Source organism: Bubalus bubalis, chromosome 11 (assembly GCF_019923935.1).
Source record: "Bubalus bubalis isolate 160015118507 breed Murrah chromosome 11, NDDB_SH_1, whole genome shotgun sequence".
Lineage (NCBI taxonomy): Eukaryota > Metazoa > Chordata > Mammalia > Artiodactyla > Bovidae > Bubalus > Bubalus bubalis.
Window position 1 is genome coordinate 71,615,528 of NC_059167.1, and position 22,960 is coordinate 71,638,487.

Sequence of the window (22,960 nt, forward strand, 5' to 3'; positions counted from 1 at the left end):
ATGCTATACAGTAGGAGCTTCTTGTTTATCCATTCAGTATATAATAGTTTGCGTCTGCTACCCAAACTCCCATACCTTCCCTCCTCCACCCCTCTCCCCCTCGGCAACTACCAGTTGATTCTCGATGAGTCTGTTTCTATTTTGTAGATAAATTCATTTGTGTCATATTTTAGATTCCAAATATAAGTGGTATCATATGCTATTTGTCTTTTTCTGACATATTTCACTTAGTTTGATAATCTCTAGGTCCATCCATGTTGCTGCAAATGACATTATTATTTTTTTTAATGGCTCAGTAGTAATATTGTACCTGTGTGTGTATGTGTGTATATAACCACATCTATTTTTATCCATTCCTCAGTTGATAAACATTTAGATTGTTTCTATGTCTTGGTTATTGTAAACAGCGCTGCTATGAATGTGAAAAGTGAAAGTGTTAGTCACTAAATTGTGTCAGACTCTTTGCAACTCCATGGATTATAACCCACCAGATTCCTCTGTCCATGGAATTTTCCACGTAAGAATACTGGAATGGGTAGCCATTCTCTTATCCAGGGGACCTTCCTGACCCAAGGATCAAACGCAGGTCTCCTGCATTGCAGGCAGATTCTTTACTCTCTGAACCACCAGGGAAGTGCATATATCTTTTCAGATTCGAGTTTCCTCTGGATACAGCTGGAAGTGAGATTGCTGGGTCATATGACAACGCTATTTGTATTTTTTAAGGAACATCCATATTCTTTTCTATACTGGCTGCACCAATTTTCATTCCCACTAGTGCTTGGGTTCTCTTTTCCCCATAACCTCTCCAACATTTGTTTTTTGTACACTTTTAATGATGGCCATTAGGTGTTACTTCATTGTTTTGATTTTCTGCCCACTTTTTAAATTGTTTTCTTAGTATTCAGTTCTATCCGTCTGTTACATATTTTGCATAGTAACCCTTTATCAGATATATGATTCGCAAATATTTTCACCCATTCAGAAGTTTCCCTTTTCATTGTTGATAGTTCCTTTTGCTGTGCAAGTTTTTAGTTTGTTATAGTCCTACTTGTTTAGTTTGCGTTTTTTGCCTTTTGGTGTCAAATTCATGAAATCATTCTCAAGATCAATGTCAAGAAGATTACCACCTATTTTTCTTCTAGGAATTTTATGGTTTCAGGTATTAAATTCAAATCTTTGATGCATTTTGTATTGATTTTTGTGTAATGATATAAGATAATGGTCTAGTTTTATTCGTTTGTACATGGTTGTCCAATTTTCCAAACACCATTAATTGAAGAGACTCTCCGTTTCCCCCACTATATATTCCTGGCTGATTTTAACAATATTAAACCTTCAATCCATGAACTCTGAATATCTTCCCATTTTTTTCCCTATAATTTCCTCTTACAATTTGTGTGCAGATCTTATACCTCCTGGGCTAAATTATTCTTATATATTCATGATTTTTGATGCAATTTAATTTCTTTCTGATAATTCATTTTTAGTATATAGACATAACACAGATTTCCATATATTGCTTTTATATCCTATGAATTTAATGTGTTGATTAGTTCTAACAGTTATTTTGGTGAAGTCTTCAGGGTTTTGAATATATATCATGTCATTTGCAAAATCAACAGTTTCACTTCTTCCTTTCCAACTTGGATGCTTTTTTTTTTTTTTTTTTTTTTCTCCCTAGCCTAATTGCTCTAGCTAGTACTTCCAACATTCAGTTGAATGGAAGTGGTGAGAGTTGGCATCCTTGTCTTGATTCTAATTTTAGAGGACACCTTTTTAGCTTTTCATAGTTGAGTATGATGTTAGCTGGGGGCTTATCATATATGGGCTTTATTATGTTGAGTTACATTCCCTCCATACACACTTTGTTGAGAGGTTTTATCATAAATGGATGTTGAACTTAGTTGCTTTTTCTGCATCTATTGAGATGACCATGTAATTTTTATCCTTCATTTTGTTAATGGGGGTAAATAACATTGATTAATTCATGGATGTTGAACCATTCTTTCATCCTTGGGATAAATCCCACTTGATTATGGTGTATGATCTTTTAAATGTATTATTGAATTGATTTGCTAATAGTTGTTGAGGATTTTTTTCCCCCTATACTTCACAGGGATATTAGCCTATAATTTGTGTGTGTGTGTTTCATCCTTGTCTGGTTTTGTATGAGGGTAATCTAGTCTTGTAAAATGAGGTTGAAAGTGTTGTTTTCCTCTTACATTGTTTGGAAGAGTTTAAAGAGACTCTCTATTAATTGTTTGAATTCTACCAAACATTTAACCAGTGAAGTCATCTGGTCCTGAGCTTTCATTTGCTGGGAAGTTTTTTTTTTTTTAATTTGATTAAATCTTCTTGCTAGTAATCAGTCAGTTCATATTTTTTCTTTCTTGATGACTCAGTCTTGCCAGGTTGTATGCATCTAGAAATTTAGCTATTTCTTGTAGATTGTCCAACTTGTTGATGTATAATTATTTATTCTCTCTCATCCTTTGTATTTCTGTGGTTTTGGTGTAATATATCCTTTCATTTCTGATTCTGAGTCCTTTATTTTGTTTGGTGAGTCTAGTTAATGGTGTCAATTTTGATGCTCATTTCAAAGAAACAGCTCTTAGTTTCATTGATCTTTTTAATGTCTTTTCAATCTCTATTTACTTCCATTCTGATCTTTATTTCCTTCCTTCTATTAACCTTGCACTTAATTTGTTCTTGTTTCACTAGTTCTTGAGCCATTAAGTTATGTTATTTGAGATGTCTCTTATTTCTTAATGAAGGCATTTATCACTATGAACTTCCCTCTTAGAATTGCTTTCTTTTGAATCCCATATGTTTTGGTATGTTGTATTTTTATTTTTATTCATCTTAAACCAAGAAATACCTTGTCTTTTAATTCTTTGACCCAGTGGTTATCAGTGAATTTTAATCTCCACATATTTGTATATTTTCCAGTTTTCACCTCATAATTTATTTTTAGTTTCATACTATTATGGTTGGGAAAAGAGGCCTGATATAATTTCAATCTTCTTAAATTTATTAAGGCATAATTTATGGTCTTAAATATGATCTACCTTAAGGACTGTTCCATGTGCATTTGAAAAGAATGCATTCTATTGCTTTGGGATGAAATGGTCTATATATGTAAATAAACATATATTTACATATATAGAGAAAAGTTAAAAACTTAATATTAAGCTGTTCAATTCTTACCATCTGTTTCTCACCACTTATTCAACAAATCCCTGATTATTTTTCTCAATTCTTAAGCCTGACTTTTTTTAGAATGTTTGACACTGCTTACCATCTATTTCTTGAATATTCCTCTTACATAAACTACTGCAAAAATGAACTAATCCACTGTCGTTCTCACAATCCTGATTCTTCGTATTTTTTCAAATTTCTCTTTCCTCCCCACATACAATGTACCTAATTGATTTTTCCACTTTCCATTTTCTTTCTATATTGTCTTAGTAATCTTATTTATTCTAATTGCAGCAATTATTTGTAAAACTACATTTACAATTTTCTGTTGCCTGCTGGATATTCTTTTCTTTTTCATTTTATTTTTAAACTTTACAATATTGTATTAGTTTTGCCAAACATCGAAATGAATCCGCCACAGGTATACACCTGTGCTCCCCATCCTGAACCCTCCTTCCTCCTCTCTCCCCATACCCTCCCTCTGGGTCGTCCCAGTGCACCAGCCCCAAGCATCCAGTATCGTGCATCGAACCTGGACTGGTGACTCGTTTCATACATGATATTTTACATGTTTCAATGCCATTCTCCCAAATCTTCCCACCCTCTCCCTCTCCCACAGAGTCCATAAGACTGATCTATACATCAGTGTCTCTTTTGCTGTCTCGTACACAGGGTTATTGTTACCATCTTTCTAAATTCCATATATATGTGTTAGTATACTGTATTGGTGTTTTTCTTTCTGGCTTACTTCACTCTGTATAATAGGCTCCAGTTTCATCCACCTCATTAGAACTAATTCAAATGTATTCTTTTTAATGGCTGAGTAATACTCCATTGTGTATATGTACCACCGCTTTCTTATCCATTCATCTGCTGATGGGCATCTAGGTTGCTTCCATGTCCTGGCTATTATAAACAGTGCTGCGATGAACATTGGGGTATACGTGTCCCTTTCCCTTCTGGTTTCCTCAGTGTGTATGCCCAGCAGTGGGATTGCTAGGTCATAAGGCAGTTCTATTTCCAGTTTTTTAAGGAATCTCCACACTGTTCTCCATAGTGGCTGTACTAGTTTGCATTCCCACCAACAGTGTAAGAGGGTTCCCTTTTCTCCACACCCTCTCCAGCATTTATTGCTTGTAGACTTTTGGATCGCAGCCATTCTGACTGGCATGAAATGGTACCTCATAGTGGTTTTGATTTGCATTTCTCTGATAATGAGTGATGTTGAGCATCTTTTCATGTGTTTGTTAGCCATCTGGATGTCTTCTTTGGAGAAATGTCTCTTTAGTTCTTTGGCCCATTTTTTGATTGGGTCATTTATTTTTCTGGAGTTGAGTTGTAGGAGTTGCTTGTATATTTTTGAGATTAGTTGTTTGTCAGTTGCTTCTTTTGCTATTATCTTCTCCCATTCTGAAGGCTGCCTTTTCACCTTGCTAATAGTTTCCTTTGTTGTGCAGAAGCTTTTAAGGTTAATTAGGTCCCATTTGTTTATTTTTGCTTTTATTTCCAATATTCTGGGAGGTGGGTCATAGAGGATCCTGCTGTGATGTATGTCAGAAAGTGTTTTGCCTATGTTCTCCTCTAGGAGTTTTATAGTTTCTGGTCTTACGTTGAGATCTGTAATCCATTTTGAGTTTATTTTTGTGTATGGTGTTAGAAAGTGTTCTCTTATAAAAGATATCTGAACTTCCAACCTTAATTGTCCAAAGAATTATCATCATTCTCACTACTAAATTCTGAAGCAAAACACCTGTAGTTTTTCACAGTTCTGTCACTGTTAATCAAGGACAACATTCTCATAATTATCCAAGTTTGAAATTTTAGTTATTCTTTGATTGCACTAACTTTCAGCATGACAGTGTTCAAACTAAGTTACTAACTTAATGTTCTAACTCTAAACTCTGATGAATTCGTCTTGAATTCATTGTCTTTTTACCTTACCTATAAATTCATTTTTTCACCTAAACTTGGACTACTGAATAGGCCCCTAAATGACCTCCTTGCTTTCAGTTTTTCCATTTTCCAGCTATCCATCAAGTCACTTCTATAGTAACCATCTGGTCATTCTGTCCTATTGCTTAGGGGAAAATAAACAAACAAACAGAGGAAGAAAAAATGCTTTTATACTGCCTAGAGACCAAAGCCTGAAATTTCTCACCTGCTTTACTGATCCATCTTTTCTTTAGTCCTCATTTTCTCATTCTTTAATCTATTTTTTAATGTGTATCTTGCACTATTATACATATACTTCAAGTTCTGACTAGGAAAATTTAATCTGTATTTTCTGAATGTGACCTGAAATCTTGCACCTTTGATTTTGTTTGTAGCAGTAGTACAGAGTTCAATGAGTTTTAACCACTTTCTTAACCATGTCCTCTGGCCAGTTAGTCACCTTAAGTTTTCTAACCCAATGTAGTCACTCACATTTTCAAACCCAAGTGAGAATACGGAACTGGCACTGAAAAGATAATTTCAAGACAAGTCTCTATCACTGAAGCTCCTAACAACCACATGTTGCTGCTAAGTCTGTCCTGTGTAGAAATATTAAAACAACCACTCTGTTGAAACCTTCCCATCCTATTAAATCTAAACTCAAATTTTAACATATCCATTCCTTTTTTTCATTTGTGTGTTAAGTTGGAAGAATTTCTCCTGGCACTTATTTTAGCATTTTCTTTAACTTCTCTAATGAGCTATTTTCTGTACAGTGTTATTTGCTTTTATGTACCTACCTTACCCCTGCTTAGTCCCAGACAAGATGAAAAGGTTTATAGTATGCATTTCTGTATACTCCATATTATCCATAACAGGCATTCATATATTTGAACTATTTGTGTCTGCTTAACTAACTGTTTATAATCGTTTGAATACAGCCAGATTCTCCCCCCTTTTAATTGGGTCCATTTATGTGGCATTTCGGAGAAGGCAATGGCACCCTACTCCAGTGTTCTTGCCTGGAGAATCCCATGGACGGAGGAACCTGGTGGGCTGCCATCATCTACAGGGTCGCACAGAGTAGGACACGACTGAAGCGACTTAACAGCAGCAGCATGTGGCATTTGCTCTGACATCAGAGGTCTATATTTTTATATGACAACAGATGCCATACCTGTTGTTTGACCTATTTTCTATTGGTCAAGTTTTATTTTCCTTTAAAATTAATTTCTGCTTTCTTTAATATTTTTGTGGATAAATATATATACGTACACATTTATATGAATATACCTGAATAAACATATGTCTCTATATACATTTAAGTTACAACTGCTAGGACCTCTTCAGATGATACATTTCTTTAATCTGTGACAATGACTTGTGTTTTAACTTTTTACATCCTGTCAGTATCTTGCTCAATACCAGACACATCAGATCAGATCAGTCGTTCGGTCGTGTCCAACTCTTTGCGACCCCATGAATCGCAGCACGCCATAGCGCTAAGTAAATGTCCAATGCCTGAATGTTTAGTAAATTTTTTTTGAAGACTCAAAATATGGAGCATTGATTTGTATATTTGCATATTAATTATGCAAGGCTTTTTTTGTGTGTCTTTCTGTGGTAACTAAAAATGCAACTGCTTTTCACTTAATTAAATGTGACTTTCAAGTCATATATAAGGCAGGAGAAAAACATTTAAACGTTTTTGGGAGGGAGACAACATTTCTCCTCAAACTCAAACTGAGGAGTCTGTAGAATGCCATATACAGTTATGAATTTGGAGTTATTCTGAAACTGGCAAACATCTGCATCTTCCACATCTGGGGCAGCATCTGTTCTGTGTTGATAGAAGAAAAAAAGACAAGAAAATTGGGATAAACACCACAGCACAATATCAAATTTTACAGATCAAATATATTTATTTACTGTTGATGAAGTGGCCAAGAAGTGGTGTGAGGCCCATACTAACATGCTTGATAATTGCATTTCTCAACTCCCTTTAGAAAGCGCCATACTCTAGGCCTGGGAATAACAAGCTTTTGCATAACAGCACAGGGGCCTATAAATAAGAAACTCATTAAGCTACCTGTAGCAGGCCTCTACCCCAACCCTGCACTGGCTTGGGGAGCTTAATGAGGTGATAATGAGGAGAAAATGGTTTAGCTCCTTTTGGCCTGGTTTGCGATGGGTAGGGAAATCCCAGTCTTCAGTGAAACAGCCACCATAGAGCCCAATTCATCATTCAGGGTCAGTCTATACCAGAAAAATAATTTGCTTCTAGGCCCTGAAGTTATTTGGCTTCCCTGTCTATGGAAACAAAGCAAGCTATTCATTCACAGTTGAAGGGACTGTCAGAATAACACCAATAAAGGATGTTAAACTAGCTGGTCATTAGCATTTGAAGGGAATGGCCAAATAACACCAACAAAGGGTGTTAAACCAATCCACATTGGGGTGGGTGGAGCACTGTGCAATTCTAAGTGGATTAATGCCAGCATTATTTTCTCACTATGAGTCCAGCCTCCCAAGATTTCATATTCATTCATGGCTGGACCAATCTCGCCCCTTCTTTTTCCCTATAAATAAACTAAAGCAGTGCACTGGGATTGAGAATATAACATTTAGCATATTGGAAATGAGACAGAGATCAGATCACCAAACTGTTGGTCATCCAGGGCCCAGTGCCAAATTCAGTAGATAGTGTATGGCAGTCCCGAAGAGGGGTCCAAAAAAATAGATGATCGTTTCATTTGATTTAAGCTTTTCTCAGTTATGTTAAAAGCTGCTGTTGATAATCCTCAAAGAAAAAAGAAAGGTGGATTCATAATCTCAAGAGGCAAGTATCTCAGTCTTCCAAATTCTCTGTCTTGTGTCTCTTAGGGAAGGACATTCAATCTCTAATTGAAAGCAGCCCAGAAAATTCAGGAAAATCATATAGCCGATTAATGTCAAGGTGTCTTCATGCTTTAGGTGCTACTACTACTCTACCTGGTGGGAATGGGAAGATAATACACACACGCTACAGAGCTCAGTAATTTTACTTATGTTATTTGTTCTTAAAATATTTTTGTGGGTTATACAGCAAGAGCCTCATTTAGTAGATAAGAGCATGTCAGCTAAGAAATTAAATAGCTTGTCTTGCCTAAAATAACTAGTAAGTGCTAGAGCCAAAACTTGCACACAGAGACCACTGTTTGCAGAGAGCCTAAAGACCTCAGCTGATAGGGCTAGTGATAATTCAGATATAACTTTCAAGTAGAGGGTTTCAAGGAAATTATGGCCTATTAGACATGAATTTATCTTAACCCTTTACCAAATCAACCACAAAGGAGAAAAATTATTTCCAGCTAATGGGAGAGAAAAAGATAGCATTTGACAAAGCAAAACATTATAAAGTTGAACTCTTATTATCCACTAGGGATGAGGAAAGGCAAGGTCAGTGAGAAGCAAGCCAATTCATGCTGCAAAATGGGGTTGGGTGTGTAGGAGTTTGGGAGTAGGTGGAGGCAACAGAGTTGTGAGCCAAGATACAAGACAAGGCCAAAACAAGAAGACTGATTTAGAAACTGTTCAGCTCCCTGACACTCTCCCATCCCGAGGTTAGAAAGCTTAGCAAATGTCCCCTCCTGCAACCTTCATCTCCACAATTTGTGGTCTATTGGTCAGACTGATTGATAATGTCTACTTATTACCTTGAAACTCAGCAGGACCCCAAACTTCATTTTCCTCTTAAAACTAATTTCCCTTCTGAAATTTAACATTTTGGTGAATTTTACCAGCATTATTCTATTGGGATATTTTATTTGTAGTAGATTTTGTGATATACTGATATGAATCCTTGATTATGTATTCTCCCAGTTTGTGGTTTATCTTTTCATGTTTGTATTTTAATAAGCAAATTTAAAATCAAAGTATATTTATCAAGATTTATTTTTTAGTTAGCATCTGTATTTTTCTGAAGAGAAAACTTGTAATTCTGAGTCTTTAAAGATATTTCCTAAAGTTTATTCTAAAACTATAAAGTTTTGAATTGCACATTTAATTCTAATCTACTTGGAGCTTCTTTTCTTATATTTTACTGTGTAAGCCCCCATGATCTGTAAAATCACCTTTGTGGTACATCATGTTTCCACAGATGCATATATCTGTTTATGGTTGTTCTTCTCTCACATTTATCTATTCCTGCGCTAGTACCATGCTGCCCTAGTTGCCACAGCTTTATGGTGTCAGGCAGAGTAAGCTCTCATCATTTCTTCAGGAGGGGTTTCCCTTTCTTCAGTCTTAGTCCTTTCCTGTACATTTTAGTATCTCTTTGTCACTATCCTATTAAAAAATATCTGTTGGGATTATGATCAAAATCATATACTTTTTAGTAATTTTGAGTTTTTATAAACCATGAATATGGTACTCCCCATTTTTTTTGGCTTTTGTTTAATCAATGAAGCAGAAGTAGATGTTTTTCTGGAATTCTCTTGCTTTCTCTATGATCTGGAGAATGATGGCAATTTGATCACTATTTCCTCTGCTTCTCTTATTTTTCTTTTTTTCCCTTGGAGGATAATTGCTTTCCAATATTGTGCTGGCCTCTGCCATACATAAACATGAATCGGCCACAGATATATATATGTCCTCTCCTTCCTAGACCCCTTTCCCATCCCATCCCCTCCAGAGTTGGGTTGAGCTCCCTGTGGCACACAGCAAATTCCCACTTGCTATCTACTTTACATACTGTAATGTATGTTTCCATGTTATTATCTCAATTTGTCCCACCCTCTTCTTCCCCCACTGTGTCCTTTAGTCTGTTCTTTATGTCTGCATCTCCATTGCTGCCCTGCACATAGGTTCATCAGTACCATCTTTCTAGATTCCATACACATGCAGTAATAACAATATGTGTCTCTTTCTGACTTGCTCCACTTTGTATAATAGGCTCTGGTTCATCCACCTTATTAGGACAGACTCAAGTGCATTCTTTTTATAGTTGAGTAATATCCCATTGCACATATATACCACAATTTCTGTATCCCTTCATTTGTCAATGAACATCTAGGTTGCTTCTGTGCCCTATGCTATGCTATGCTAAGTCACTTCAGTCGTGTCCGACTCTGTGTGACCCCATAGACAGCAGCCCAACAGGCTCCCCGTCCCTGGGATTCTCCAGGCAAGAACACTGGAGTGGGTTGCCATTTCCTTCTCTAATACATGAAAGTGAAGTCGCTCAGTCATGTCCGACTCTCAGTGACCCCATGGACTGCAGCCTACCAGGCTCCTCCGTCCATGGGATTTTCCAGGCAAGAGTACTGGAGTGGGGTGCCATTGCCTTCTCCCTTCTGTGCCCTAGCTGTTGTAAAAAGTGCTGCAATGAACACTGGGGTACATATATCTCTTTCAATTATGATTTTCTCAGGGTTTATGCCCAGTAGTGGGATTGTTGGGTCATATACTAGTTCTATTCCTAGTTTTCTAAGGCATTTCCATACTGTTCTCCATAGCGGCTGTATCTTATTTACATTCCCACCAGTACCCTTTATTATTGAGATTTTCTATCTGTGTGTATTTTTCATAAAAGTCATCCATTTTAAAGACTTCTAGTTACCATCTGTTTTTTGCTGTACTTTGTAACTATTCTACTTTTTGCTACTGTGTACAAACTTACTGAGTTTTTATATAATCTTATATCTAGCAACCTTACTAATCCATCTAATCTTCCAAAAATTGTTTTGTTTTGCACATCCTCTGTAGTTGTCTATATTGAGAAACTTTTAAATCAGTTGTTTATTGACCGTTCTGTTTCTTCTTTTCCAAACCTTGTAATTTTTTTCCACCTCTTATTATGTGGGCCAGAAACTCTAGGACAATGTTGGTAAAAATCAATGTTAGTGTTTATCCATCCTCATAGTAAGTTATGATTATGTTTCACCATTAAGGTATTATTTGCCTAGTTTGCGAAAAGATTTTATTAAAATATTAATATTGATTTTCATAAGCTTCATTTTACCAACTAATAAAATCATTTTCTCAGAATCAATCCCCAGACAAGATGGCAAAGTAGGAGGACTTGAGTTCATCCTCTCATGCAAAATCACAATTAACTGAACAACTATTGACAGAAAACCTACTGAAAGACAATACTTCCAAAGACAAAGAAGCCACAAGATGGTAGAAAGGACACATTTACGATACAGTCAAATCCCATAGATACCGAGTGGGTGTCTCACAAACTGGAAAGTAATTTTATCACAGAGGTTCTCCTACAGGAGTGAGAGCTCTGAGCCCTATGTCAGGATCCCCCAGTCTGTGGGTTTGGCATCAGGGAGAGGGGCCTCCAGAGCATTTGACTTTGAAGGCCACTGGAGCTTGATCTCAGTAACTCCTCAGGACTGGGGGAAACAGAAATGCCACTCTTGGATGGTGAATATAAGATCTGAAGCAGTTACTTCATGCGAACCCGGGAAAAACCTACCTTCTGGTCTTGGAGGTTGTCCTGGGGAGGTGAGGGTGGCTGGCTCACTGCAGGGACGAGTACACTGGAGGCAGAGGTTCTGGGAAGTACTCATTAGTGTGAGCTGTCCTGGAAACTGCCATTTTCACATCGCACCAACACCTGGCCCCAGCCAACAGCCCAAATGTTCTAGTGCTGTGAAGCCTCAGGCAAAACAACCAACAGGATGGGAACACCCGCCCCCCACCAGCAAGCAGACAGACTGCTTCAAGTACGTCTGAGCCCACAGCCATCTCTAAACAGTCCTGACCACCAGGGGGCAGGCACCAGAAGCAAGAAGAACTATAATCTTGAGCCTATTCAGGGCCACAAACACAGAAAGTTAGAAAAAATGAGTTGGCAGTGAAGTGTGTTCCAGACGAAGGAACAACATAAAACCCCAGAAGAACAACTGAGTGAAGTGGATGGAGACAGGCAATCTACCTGAAAAATAATTCACACAAATGATACTAAGGATGAGCTAATTCAGAAAAACAATGAAGATAAAGACCAAGAAGATACAAGAAATATTTAACAAAGAGAAGATTTAAAGAACAGAGATGAACTGTACAATAACTGAAATGAAAAATAAAGTAGAAGGAACCAATAGCAGAATAACTGAGGCAGAAGAACAAATAAGTAACCTGAAAACAGAATGGTAGACATCATTGCCACAGAACAAAGAAAAAAGACACAGTAATCAAAGCATTACAGTTACTGGCACAAAACAAAAGAAATATAGGTCAATGAAACTGTATAGAAAGCCTAGAAATAAACCCATACACCTATGGTCAATTTATAACAAAGGCGGCAAGAATATATGATGGAGAAAAGACAATGTCTTCAGTAAATGGTGCTGGGAAAACTGGACAGCTACATGTAAAAGAATGAAATTAGAACATTCTCTAATACTGTATGCAAAAATTAACTCAAAATGTATTAAAATCCAAAATGTAAGACTGGATATTATAAGATGGAGGAAAATAGGCAGAACTCTCTGACATAAATGTTGGCCATATCTTTTTGGTTCCACTTCCTAGAACAATGAAAATATAAACAAAAATAAACAGATGGGACCTAACTAAACTTAAAAGCTTTGCACAGCAAAGGAAATAAACAAAATGAAAAGACATCCCACAGAATGGAAGAAAATGCAAATAAAGCAACTGACAAAGGATTAATCTCCAAACTATGTAAACAGCTCAGGCAGCTCAATATCAAAATAACAGCCCAATTAAAAAATGGGCAGAAGATCTAAATAGACATTTCCCCAAATAAGGCATGCTATGCTTACTAAGTCGCTTCAGTTCTGTCCGATTCTTTGTGACCCCATGGACTGTAGCCCGCCAGGCTCCTCTATCTATAGAATTCAGATGGCCAGAAAGCACATAAAAATATGTTCAACATTGCTAATTATTAGAAAATGCAAATAAAAACTACAGTGAGGTATCACCTCACTGGTCAGAATGGCCATCAAAACATCTGAAAACCATAAATGCTAGAGAGAATGTGGACCAAATGGAACCCTCCTATACTGTTGGTGGGAATGTAAATTGTCACATCCACTGTGGAGAACATAATGGAGATTCCTTAAAAAATTAAAAATATGATCCAGCAGTCCCACTCCTTGGCATATATCTGGAGACAACCATTATTTGAAAAGATGCATGCTCCCCAATTTTCACTGAAGCACTATTTACAATATGTACAACTAAATCACTTTTCTGTACACCTGGCTGCCTCAGTTATTTTGAGCTGCCTAAATATCTATGGAGGAATGAATGGATAAAGATGGGATACATATATACCATTTGCATCAAAATGGATGGATCAAGAGATTATCATAGTAAGTTAGATAGAGACAATTATATGATATCATCATTTATATGTGGAATCTAAGAAAAGATACAAATGAACTTATTTACAAAACAGATTCACACTCTTGGAAAACAAACTTATGGTTAACTTATGGTTACCAAAGGGTAGTGATGAGGGGATAAATTAAGAGATTGAGATTAATATATACACTCTTCTAAATATGTAAAATTGATAATCAACATGGACCTACTGTATAGCACAGGGAGCTCTATTTAATGCTCTATAATAACTTATCTAAAAAAGAATAGATTTATGTATGTGTATAATTTGGAGAAGGAAATGGCATCCCACTCCAATATTCTTGCCTGGGAAACCCATGGACAGAGGAGCCCTGTGGGCTACAGTGCATGGGGTCACAAAGAGACAAGACTTAGCAACTAAACAACAGCAGCAATATGTATAACTAAATCACTTTTCTGTACACCTAAATCTAACAACATTGTAAATCAAATACACTCCAATATAAAATAAATAAACCTTTTTCCTTTAATCTGCCTATATGGTAAATTATAGTTGTAAATTTAATAGCATTAAATCACACTGAAATTCCTGTAATAAATGTAATCACACTTTTTTTTATGTTTTTGTGGAAATTTTCATATAAATCCATGAATGAAGCAGGCTTGTGATTTTCCTACTTTGAACTCCCTTTTTTATTTCAGAATTATACTAGTCTTATACTGTGATTTATAGTACCTTTTATTTTTATGTCCTCTGAAAAAATTTATATAAGATTGAAATGGTATGTTCCTTGAATGGTAGAATTTTCCAGGAAAATCATCTGGTTCTGGTTTTCAAATCTTTTAATGAACATAGAATATGTAGTTTTTCAATGTCTTTTCAAGTCATTTGTAATAAGTTAGATTTTTCTAGAAATATGTCACTTTTCTAATTTTCAAATTTATTGTTATTAAGAAATTCACAGTTCTCATTTAATCTATTAAATTTAATATTTTCCATTTTATTACTATTTATGCATCATCTCCATTTTTATATTTTTAAAATCAATTTTACATTAGGTTTTCTTCAAAGAAGCATTTCTTTGTAGATAGTCTTTTGCACTTATTTTTTTAAAAATTTTATTTGTATTATTTCATGGGCCTAAGGCATAGTTTCCTTTTCTTATCCCAGTACTAATATTAGCATTTACCCCACAGGTAGAATTTACTTTCTTATTGCTTTTATCTTGCTAGTCTTATTTCACTTTCAGATCACTGTTCTTTTTATGTGTTTATTGGTTTCTAGGAAAGTTTTGGTTTCTTACGCATGATTTTGGCAATTCATTAAAGCATAATTATGCTAGTGTATCCAGAATGCAGTTAGTGTCTAATAGTGAAGCCCTGGTTAACACCTAGTAACTCTAAGAATCTTCTCCAACTACATGTTGGCAATTTTTACTCACAAAATGAAACGAAAATATAGGTCATTCAAAAGCCTGGAATGTTGTCCTATATTTTCACCTATTCAGAATACTCAACTCTTTATGGTTCCCCAGTTGCATGCCAAGGAAAGATAGAATAAGAAACAGAACTAGTAATCTAAAAAAAGGTTTGCTTTAGATAAGTGTGCTTAATTTCAGGCTCACATGATTTCTGGTGTACGTAATTATGTCTATTGAGTTAAAAGATCTCCCTCTCTGGCTCTTAGTAAAAAGCAAGTAAATAGAACAGATAATGTCAAATTTTCTTGACTATATATAAAGGTGATTGGAATAGATGTGCTCTAAGATGCCTGAACTGAAGATGCCCTTCAGTTCTAAAAAATATTCCTGTGTCTAAAACAATAAAATAGTGTTTCCTGTTAATTATGTACCAGTGAATAATTGAGAGTTAAGTAAACATTGCATTTTCCATCTATTAACAGAGTAGTAACTTCTAAAGTATCTTTTCACCCTGTAGTCCTTACAATCAATCTAATGTTGCCTTCAAGTAACTAATCATTGTTGCTGTATTTACCTGTTCTTTATGAATTGAGATCTAGTGCAGTCTTTGTTAGTAAATGCAGATGGGTAATCCATCCCTAAAATCAAAGTAATCAAAGTTCAAGTATGTGCCCTTGGAACAGGACTCCAGGGACAGAGCAACAGCTTGTCTCACAGCCCAGAACCAGAGAGTTCAAAACATAAAAAAAAAACAGGCTTATTAAACTTAGGCAAATTTGACCCAGTGATATTTATGAACTAAGAAACCAGGAAGAAGAAACCGAGTTTGTAAGAAAATATGAGTGGCTTTAAGAACAATGGTCATGTTCTGTGAAAACAAGTACTGAAAGAATATTTATTAAAAATACAGGTAGTATGTATATGTGAAAAGTGAAAGTGTTAGTCACTCAGTCATGTCTGACTTTGTGACCCAGTGGACTGTAGCCCACCAGACTCCTCTGTCCATGGGATTCTCCAGGCAAGAATACTGGAGTGAGTAGCCATTCTCTTCTCCAGGAGATCTTCCTGACCCAGAGATCGAATGAAGTTCTCCTGCATTGCTGGTTCTTTTACTATCTGAGCTACCAGAGAAGCCCACATGAATTCACACACACACAAATGAAATAAACTTTTAAGAATATACCATTACTTCCTCTGTAAAAGTCCCCAAAAATGAGACTTTATTTTACTCAGAATAGTTTGGATTTAACTCAAATACTGAAATACAAGAGTCCTTAATGATCTTTGTGGGGTCTCAAATATAGTCAAAGATCTATAAATAAAACTTTAGAAAATACAATTTGAAAATGTTCATTCCTGAGATCAGATTCATAGGAAATCTGTACATGTAACCACTATTGGCTTTAATTGTTACATAATAATATAATGTACAAATAATAAACATTCCTATGCAGAATGGAAATAATCACATAGGCAATAATTTCACTTTATAAAAGTTAGTTTAAAAGGATTCAAGATTGATAGACTTGTATGAATCATACTACTGTAGAGTATAAAATTTAACATATATTTTTCAACTTGAAAGGTTGACATTTGAAATATATGTGAAGGAATGACTAAGCAGCATAAGGAATTAAATTAGATAACTCAATAAGTCAAAATCAATCTCTGCCACTAATTTTTTGGAAGTAAATTAACTTAGTGTCTTTTTACTTTTTCAGAGTTTAAAATTCCTGCTTATTCTCTAGTTTTCAAGTCTAAAAGATGAAAAATACTGTGTAATTCATCTTATAGTATTAATGGATAAAACAGAAGCCTCTACATAGTCCTTTTAAGCAGCAGCTCATTCAAAAATGGATTGGAATGTTCTCTCACTCTCAGAATGTTCTTGTATATCAATTTTCTTATGAGAAGTTAATATTGAGTAACAGCAGCATTGTTTGTCAATATCTTCATGTGATTGTTAGCGATACATCCTTGCACACATTGTTTCAGACAAAAAATTAGTATTTTGCATTAGAAATGGATAATTAGGCAATAAGATACAAAAGCGAGTGTGGTTATCATGAGATAAACACACACATGGGGTGTTATGAGGCACAGCCAAGTGTCTGTAATCCCTCTAGGGTATGATTATCTCGTGATAACCACACACCCTGGAGTTGCCTTATTGCTATTATAAAATATCTTTATTATAGGAAGAAATGTGCATTTTTGTGCAGAAAGGAGATGGAGCTGGCAATTTAGAATGCTGAACAGCAGTTTCAGCTGAGCTATGTGGTGTACATAGATTAATCTATCCCATTGGAATGTTTCCCCAGCCAAAAAAAAATGTTCACTAAATCCAAGCAGTCATAATCTGTAGTGATGTGCAGGTATTTGGAGCATTTGAGAAATTCCCTGCCTTGTTTTTAAGTTGTTGGTTTGATGGTTGCATTAGGTGAATGCTGAGATGCACAATGACAAGAGAATCTACACAGTGTTCTGAGAACCCAAATAGTGGTTCAGGGAACTGTCAAAATTCTGGACCATAGTTTTATCTGGTTTCTTGATCTGAATAAATGGCTTAAATTTCTTGAGGAAACAGCATCTGATAACAGAAACATTGGTAAGAGAGAGAAATCACTAGGGTGGAAACATGAAGACTGAAATGAACTCAAAATTGTGAGAAGAGAGTTAATGAATGTCCCATAAGACATTACAAACTTGAGGTCAATAGCCTAAAGAAACCTAGGGCTTTAAGCCTAAAGAAAGTCAAGGAAAAGAATGTTATACATCAATAAATACCTGCATTATAATCATACGGACTGGATTCATTCTCTATGGCTCCAGAGACAGAATTAACTTAAAAAATCATAGGGGAATTTCATTTTCCCATAAGAACCCACTTCTAAAATTTGAGTGGTTATAAAATATACCTGTTTTTCCTTAAAAAAAAAAAATTCAGCAAAGGCTGAGTGTTATATTGAGAGATTGCTCCATTAGAGATTTCCCATATCTTAAAAATTGATTCTATAATAAAAAAAAGTTATGGATATATATAAATAAATCTGAGAAGATTCAACATCACCTAATATGTAAGAACTTAAAAGAGACTGAATCTAAAGTATTTCTTAGATATTTTCTGTTAGGAATAGAAATAGCTAGTTCTTATATGTATCATGAATTTTTAGGTATACTAAATATATTAAAATAGGATTCAATTGTATTGAGATACTCTTGTGTGTAAGTATAGAGGATTGACTACATATATCCTATTTGATTTAAAAGTTACAGCTCATTTTTCTATGAATTTGATTGTTAACCTAATATTCTAAAACTGTGTTGAAATCAGGATGGGCAGTAAACATTTCAATAAATTTCTATTGTTCAATTGTGAGGTAAAATCAGCAATGAGCCAATCTGTAAATTGTATGTAAAATAAAAATCAATATTTATATTCTTGTACAGGCAACCAAATCCTTGGGAAAAACTTCAGAGATTTTAGCCCAGTTTTGGTACTTTCACAGTGCTAATCAAAATGTGTCAACTCTAATATAAGACTGTTGCTTAATATGGGATATAAAGTTGATGTAATTGATTTGATTGAATTTATTTAGAAACCTAAGAATATATGTCACATTTTAAAAAAATGAAGCAAAGCCAATAATTGGTTTAAGTGTAAAAATAAACTGTATCTAGAGATCTCCTACCAGCCATGGTGATGCTTTATTGGTTTCTGCATTTCACTAACTGATATGCTTTCATGTAAAATCAATACCTCACAATCTAATATATTTTGCATCATCATGGTATGGGTTCTATGGGTTAAACTACATTTTTGATGCAGAACTCCAGATCTTTATTTTACAGTAAAACTTGCCATCGGGAAAATTTAAAGGGGCACCGTTTGTTTTCTAAATATGCAACGGCATCTTTCACATAAATGACAATTGTTTCAACGGAATGGTATCATTTCTAGTCTAAATCCTCATCTTTTAATTTAGCCCTAGGCCATACCTTTCAAAGAAACTGCCATCCACAAAATATCAGATGCTCCAACAGGGCCAGACTTGTGTACCTCCCTAGTAGAGCTGTGTGAAAATTTCACACCTACACTGAAACTGCCAAAATATGCTTCTTCACTCTTTTCAGTACCAGTGGGAAAACATATACTTTTTCCCTTTGGGCAGTTTTGACAGTTTTAATACAAGTGAAAAGCAGGTTTTGCCAGCATAAAAAAGGGAAAAGGGAGAAATCTTGAAATTATAATGTGAGAACATCAGAGTGTTAGCGGGAGGTGAAGGGGAGAGGAGAGTGAAAATCTAATACTTAGTCTTATCCAAGGCTGACCACATGATCAGCAATGTTCAATGTTTGCTGGGAAGAATCACAGCAAGTGAAAGATGCTAAATATTCTAAGGGCCAGGCTCCTCGGTCCATGGGATTTTCCAGGAAAGAACACTGGAGTGGGTTGCCATTTCCTTCTCTAGGGGATCTTCCTGACCCAGACATCAAACCTGTGTCTCCCACATTGTAGGCAAACTCTTAAACTCCTGGGCCACCAGGGAAGTTGGTAAAGCCAATACTAAGTAAAAATAATGGCAATAAGACTTGAGCCTCCTGCAGCATTTTCGCTCAGAGTTTGATCCTAAGTAAAGCCAATTAGTTCTAACAATCTATGCCACACTGCCCAAGCTTACTTTCCCCCGCCTCTGGCCCCCTCCCTGTGTACTGTCAAGATTTAGAAATCATCCTTGGCTTTAAGGAGAGAAATAAAAATATAAAAGTCAACTAATATATCCTTGAGCCATCTTTCTGCCCTATGGAAAAATCATTTTCCTTTTCATTTCTTTTTCTTAAAATTTTTGGGGAAGCCTGTACCTGTATAAAAGAAAGAAGCTTTTTTGCTGAAAGGTTTTTAAATAGAAAATTGTCATTTACAATGACCACTTTCCTCAATCACTGCAATCCCAAAACACTCAAAAGGCTTGGAGAAAAAAAAATAATAGGTCTAGAAAATTCATATCGATGTAGCTCAGGGAATTCAGCCAAGCAGAGAATTCTTCTGGACCCATGGATTCCTATAGTGTTTTCACACTCTTTAGTCATGCTTTAAAACAACTGAATACACAACATAAATATCAAGTCAGTGGAAAATCAAATGTGCTGAACCATTTTGTTTCCACCCAAACTCATCTGTTAGAGTACTGTACTTTTAGAACACGTGGAATGAATTTTAACTTGACTCTTACATGGAAGTCTGCACTACATATAATTCAAAGCATTTACATAAAGATGTCTCTCTTGTCACTTTGAAGATAGGGTTACTGTGGACTGAGAGACAGAAATTGACATTTTATAAATATATGAAGAGGGGAAGTAGCTCTTGTTTGGCTTTTTTAACAGTTTTAGAAAGGGGATAGTTTTGAGTCCTATATTTGTAATTTAGAGAAAAACTGCTGGTTAATATATTTGAGGAATGCATTTACCCTTTGGGTTATTTTGTACATTGTCCATTAAATAATGAAAATAGTCATGAGTAAATGCTATTCTTTTAACTTTTCTGTACCCAATTACTATAGACTGTTGAATTTGTGAAACGAAACACCTAGGCATAAGATAAGCAGAAACTATATCATATGTCAACATTGCTGCAGGGAGGTAGACAGAGGTGTAAATTTGTTTTACTGTTTTTATAGTAAATAAAAAACAAACAAACAGGACTTTTCCAATGACATCACAGTAACTTTTTACTGTTATTCATAGCTGAGAGTCGACTTTCTCTCCCAGGGATTCCTTCTAATCAACCATCTTCCAACATGGTGGTTCTGGGAATTGGAGCTGAGACCAGATCAATTCCTGGGTCAGGAAGATCCCCTGAAGAAGGGAATGGCAACCCACTCTAGTATTCTTGCCTGGAGAATTCCATGGACAGATGAGCCTGGCAGGCTACAGTCCATGAGGTCGCAAAGAGTTGGACATGACTGAGCGACTAACATCTACAGTGCCTATTCATTTCCTCTACTACTTTCCTCTCCTGAGGCAGGACTCCAGGTGGCCCCTGCCCCATGACTGCTAATGCCAACTCCAGCCCAACAATCTAGTCCTGAAGCCATTTATGCTGCCCCAGCACCACTGAGGCAGGTGTTACCATTGGAACTACCTCTCAATAGTGCCTTATCTCGAGACCCTGGAAGGTTGCATCCAACTAACTCTGCATTGCTCTTTCTGAACTGACTTTGGGTGAAAAGTGTTATTTCTTGTTAAAAACTTTTTAGCTGTCTCTTTCCCGAGGACTCAGATATATGTGCAAGTGGCCTTCCCCATGTAATCCTCAGCCCTGCTCCTTTCCTTCAACAATGGAACAAACACTAGGGACAAAGCTCTTACCTTTGGTTTCCTCTTAGGATTTGTTTGTTTGTTTGTTTTTCTCCAGATTCCTCCCCTGCTCATCCTGACTCCCAAACAAGAAAATATACCCCAAATACACTGATAGTTGGGCCAAACTGTGACAGACACTACTAATTTTCTTCCAGTGTCCATTTGCCCCTTGTTCATTTTAGTTACAGAACCTCCCCACCATACCTGGGTCTCAGCATGGCATGTAGCAAGTCAGCTAGACACCATATTTCCCAGTCTGCCTTAAGGTAGCATGTAACTTAATGACTATGTGCTTGTAGTAGGTTTGTCAAGAAATGGTCTTTTGAGGTTTTGACCTTAAACACTGCCCTACATGCATTCTTTCTTTCTCCTGACTAGGAGATAGCAACAGCAGGATAAGCTGCCTTGGGTCAGCTGAGGATGACCAGGTGAATCCTGCAGCCTGAGCACTGCATTTCCTGTGGAGAAAGGGAAGCCTCCAGCTCTGGACTGTTTAGCTCTGAGTTGTAACGCAAAAGGGCAATAGATTTCTAGTTTGTTTGTTCCACTCAACTGTTGAGTCTCTTTATTACAGCATTCTGATCTGTATTTGCACCAATATACTAGGGTTGAAAGAGAAAGGGGATATTCTACATGTATTTTATCATATATCAGAAAGTGCAGTAAATTAGTGAACTCAATCAGCTTTCTTTGATATTTTGGAAGTAGGCTTAGGGAACAATAATTCCACAATTACATCTTGGAAATGGTAGTAAAAGATAACTGGATACCTTTAACATGAAGACAAATACAGCTTGCAAAAAATTGACCACTATCTCAAGATGAAAAATGAAACTATATAAAATTGTATATGTAAGAATTTTGTGGGCTATTAAGTATTAGCTACATAATAATTATTAATGATTAATAATTTAAATTATTTTTACTGATATAATCATTATTACTTGTGTTCTAGCCAGTTCAGAGACCTAAACAGAACATATTTCTACTAGCATTTAAACTATACTTTTAAAAAATCATAAAATGGTATGTTTCAATCATTTCATTCATTCAGCATATATTTGTGGACCACAAATATAACAGACCACCACTGTAACAGTGACGCTACAAAAACTCAAGTTTCATATATGTTTGAATTCAGATAAATACTCACACAACATCCTAAAATGTTTCTAATGAGAAAATTTCCAGTTGCATATTTGATTTGTGTTTATGAATATAGAATATATGCACATAGAAAACTATACAGGACAAATGAGGACAAGGCTTAAACGAGTTGGTTAGTGGAATTATTATTTTTACTTGTAAGGAAACAATAACAAAGTGAATGACTGGTTTAAAGAAGAATTGAATGAGATAAGGGTATTCCTATGGAATTGCATAAGATAGGAAACTCACATTTTTTTCCTACTTAAAATTTGTGGGAAGCATTTTTTAATGTTGCATACCTCTTTGTATGTGTGGTTACATAATGCCCTTGTCTTCTGTTGAAGATAACTGGTTAAGCCTGTGAAATGTTCATTGATCTAAATGGATGGGTCTGAGGGGAAGGGCTTGTCAGCAGAGACAGCTTTTCAGAAGAGGGTTGTTCTTCCACCCCCCTTATTTATCCCTAAACCAGGGAAAATTCCCCTGGGAGCATAGAGGCCTCAGCGGGAACATTGCAGAGACTCAAGAGAGGAGAAATGGTTTGTAAATGAACATTTAAAACAAGAAAACAC

At 35.9% G+C, this 22,960-nt stretch overlaps 1 long non-coding RNA gene across 4 annotated transcripts in view; it reads left to right on the top strand.

The window, feature by feature from the left end:
- The window catches only part of LOC112587870, a 112,632-nt gene extending 90,757 nt beyond the window's left edge, over nt 1–21,875 (top strand). For 2 of the 4 annotated variants that reach the window (XR_006542900.2, XR_006542901.2), the window contains one exon: nt 11,159–12,131. This is a non-coding gene — a long non-coding RNA (uncharacterized LOC112587870). Of the gene's footprint in view, nt 1–11,158; nt 12,132–16,597; nt 18,733–21,617 lie in introns of those variants that run through there. The other 2 variants (XR_006542903.2, XR_006542902.2) reach the window with 2 other exon arrangements.
- The last annotated feature ends 1,085 nt before the right edge of the window (nt 21,876–22,960 follow it).